General features: G+C 36.9%; 1 long non-coding RNA gene across 1 annotated transcript; it reads left to right on the forward strand.

Annotated features, from left to right (window-relative positions):
• The first annotated feature begins 337 nt into the window (after positions 1-337).
• Positions 338-1,420, forward strand: LOC134487079 (uncharacterized). Its single transcript, XR_010066792.1, has 2 exons — positions 338-408; positions 944-1,420. It is a non-coding gene; the product is annotated as an uncharacterized LOC134487079 (long non-coding RNA).
• The last annotated feature ends 2,478 nt before the right edge of the window (positions 1,421-3,898 follow it).

The following is a 3,898-nucleotide window of genomic DNA, read 5'->3' on the forward strand; positions in this document are numbered from 1 at the left end:
TACCACAGGGACGTGTACTCCACTGAGTTCATAACTGCCTTATTTGTAATAGCCAGAAGTTGAAAACAACTCAGGTGCCCCATAAACATCTATATACAAAAAATGTAGTTTATTTACACAATGGAATGTTATTCAGTTATTAAGAAGAAGGACATCATGAGGCAAATGCATAGAACTAGTAAATATCATCCTGAGTGAGGTAACTCGGATCCAAAAGGACATGCATGGTATGAAATCACTAATGAGTGGATATTAGCCAAAAAAGTACAGAATACCTAGGGTACAATCCACAGAATTCAAGAAGGTTAACAAGCAGAAAGGTTCTAATGAGGATGTCACAATTCCACTTGGGAGAGAGAAGAAAATAATCATCTGAGGCAGAGTGGGGAAGGGACCTGGCTGGGAAAGGTGAGGTGGAAGGGAAAGGGGGAATATTGTTAGGTATTAATGTGGGGACAGGAGATAATCCCTGAGGGCCAGCAGAATAAATGGAAATAAGCAACCTTGAGGGGTGGGAGGTAGGTGTGCCCTCCAGAAAGAACCAGAAACTTGGGAGGTAATAGTCTCAAGACTCAAAGGGACACTAGATGAAATGCCTAACAGTGGGGATAGGAAACTTGTAGATTCCATCTCCAGTAGAAAAACATCAAGTGGAGGGATGGGGTTGCCATCCCACAGTCAAAAACTCTGACCCAGTATTGTTCTTGTCTAAAGAACTGAAGGGACAAAAATGGCAGAGAGACTGAGGGAAAGATGGTTCAATGAGTAGCCCAACTTGGTTCCATCTCATCTTGAGAGGCTCCAAGGCCTGATACTATTAGTAATGCTTAATTATTATATTATTAATTATTAAATTATTATTTATGATATAATCTATAATAATATAAATCATTAAATATTATGTTATTAATATCAATAATGTTTATTAATTATATTCTTACAGACAGGAGCCTATCATGGTAGTCCTCTGAGAGGACCAACAAGCAGCTGACTGAAACAGATGCAGATACCTACACCCAACCATTGGATTGTGGTTGAATTAGGAAAATGATGGAAGAAGCTGAAGAAGAGGGCGACCCCATAGAAAGACCAGCAATTTCAACTATCCCAGACCCCTGAGTTCTCTCAAGCACCAAGTTACCAACCAGGAAGCATACAGGAGCTGCTCTGAGTTCCCTTGACATATATATAGCAGAGGACTGACAGATCTGGCCTCAGTGGGAGAAGAAGTGCCTTACCCTGGAGAGATTTGAAGCCCTAAGGAGTGGGGAGGTCTTGTGGGAGTGGGGGTGCATCCTCTTGGAGACAGGAGAGAGGAGGAGAGGGATGAGAAACTGTGGAAGGGGGGACTGAGAAGCAGGTATTGACTGGACTGTAAAAAGAAAAGTAATGAAGTTGCTTCCTTGAAGTTTTGTCTGAATCCCCAAGTAGTGTGTTTCTCCTCTGTTCTGCTTGCTTACATTCAGCTATAACCTACATTGTGATTGTGTGTCTATATCTCCTTCTTCACCAATACATGGGGACCTTGTGGGGGTGGGGAGTGTCACACCTTAACCTCTACTCCTGTTATCACATTATGACAACATTTTTACAGGAATATAAGATAATTTCACCTCATAATTTGAGCAACTTATGAAAGTCCCCATGAGACACTGCTCATGTTATTTTTTGATTTTATTCCTTGATAGCTTTGTTGATTAATCTATCTTTTAATTTGTTTGACATATGTTTTTAAAATTTCAGTGTGGAATACACATAAATATTTTAGTTATCAAAACATGCAATAAAGTCTTGAAATTTAAGAAGCACTTTCTCTGCCAACCACTGTGTTAATACCAAGTAAATAGAAGCTCATCTTTCCATAATGCCCAGAAAGTGGATAATTAAACCAAGTAGGACACTTGTCAACAAATATTTATTGAACATTTACAATGGATTACTTTCTTGGAACATAAGATAGGTACAAATCATAGGCCCTGAATCTGACTTTTCTCACTTCCTCCGTGTGTCCCTAGAGTCCAACCCAACCAAGGTTTAAGGCAGACCAGTTCAGGCTACTTTGACTAGATCATTATTGACTACTGCTTTAGGGTGTGATTTTGATCTGGCATGATGGTTGAGTAGGTAAAGTTGTTTGTTGTAAAGCTTGATGACTTGAGCTGGATTCTTAAGGCCCACTGAAATGAGAGTCCACTCTTGAAAACTGTCATCTGACACCACATTTATCCTGTGGCATTACCCTAAATATGAATAAAGAAGCAAACAAACAAAATGTAATAAAAATTAGAAAAAAGTGTAATCTAGGAAAGGATTCCCAAATTTTATGTCCAACACAACAGCCACACACAGCTTCAGAGAGTTCAAACTACACAAATTAATTTTTTATCATAAAGTTTAATTTATAATAAAATTCTTAAGGAGAATGTTTGTCCTTTTTGAATAAATCTTATTTTGTTATGTACACATTACCCAAGAGCTGATTTTCTGAATAGCAGTTCTGTCTTGTCTCCAGGACAGTCTGTAACTGATAAATTATTTTCCATGGAGCCTAGGAGCTATAATTCTAAGCCATGACTTGAGGTCACAGGCTCACCACCAGGAATTCCTACATTTTTTTAAACTTCTAATGTCTTACTTAATCTACATTTACCCACTTTTATGATAAAATAGTTAGATGACCATACTAGGCAATTATTACCTAACTTTAGTGCCTGTGATTTATTGATGAATATGGCTGAAATAAGGCATTTAATTAATGCCTTAAAATAGCCTGGCATTAATTCAGTCGTCACACCCGTAGTCATTCCCATTACAGAAATGCTTGGTAGCCTGTGGGTATACTGACTAATAGTTGTGTCATCTTCAAAATATAAGTTGGGTATATGTAGAAGTCTTATTATTGTTTACTAAAATAGGTAAATCTATACAGGAGAAAATATTTCAAAACACACAATTTCCATATGACCTAAATGGTTAAAGACTCTCCTAATTAATTCTTCTAACATTATACAATGACAAAATTAGCTGTCACTGATCCACTTTGGGTTCAAAATCAAAGCCCCTTTGAAATAAGTCCTTGAAAATCTAGTGAAAGTAAAATGCACCATTATTTTTCTAGCCATATTGAAGTACCGTGCAGTTTTCCATATATACCATGTTCTTTCATATGGACAAGGGTGGCTTTGAGTTCACAAAGATTCGCCTGCCTCCACATCCCTACTGCAGAGATTAAAGGTGAATGTCATGCTGCTCGGCCCAAGTTATTTCTTATTACCACTCCTGTGCAAGGCCTGTTCTGGTTAGAAGTGACCTTAATCTCATTTTTTTTTACAACCAATATGCTTTCTTTGGTCTGTTCTTCAAGAGCCAGCTTGAATAGCAATGCCTTTATATTTATCGAAGTTTGTGCACTGGAACAAGTTAACACTTGTGGACATTTGTTTTTATTTGTGTATGACGAACCCATTGACTATAGGTAGGCCTGTATTCTCCTAATCTTACAGTCTCAATAATTATCACAGAATTGAGGGTGCTTCACTCAAAGTTGTTAAATGTTAAACGTTGAAAATGTTATGGGCCATCATTTATGGAGTGAGAAAATTTCAAGTTAATTAATATTTGTTTCTTTGTATCTATATAGGGAATAATAATTAAGGTGGTTTAAGTGAAAACAATCCCCAAATTATGGCATTTCACAAATGAATATGTGAGTTAAAGATTACTTGCTTTCAGTGGATAGTACTAAGAATTTCCAGTTTCCTTATTAGTAAAAAATACCTCCACTTCCAAAGCTTAGCGCCTCTGACTAATTTGACTAATTAGAATGTGTTTTTATCTATTTTTAATTCTCTTTTTTATTGAAAGCATATTCTTCTCACATATAATATGTCTTAACCAG

This window comes from Rattus norvegicus, chromosome 5, assembly GCF_036323735.1.
Source record: "Rattus norvegicus strain BN/NHsdMcwi chromosome 5, GRCr8, whole genome shotgun sequence".
Taxonomy (NCBI): Eukaryota; Metazoa; Chordata; class Mammalia; order Rodentia; family Muridae; genus Rattus; species Rattus norvegicus.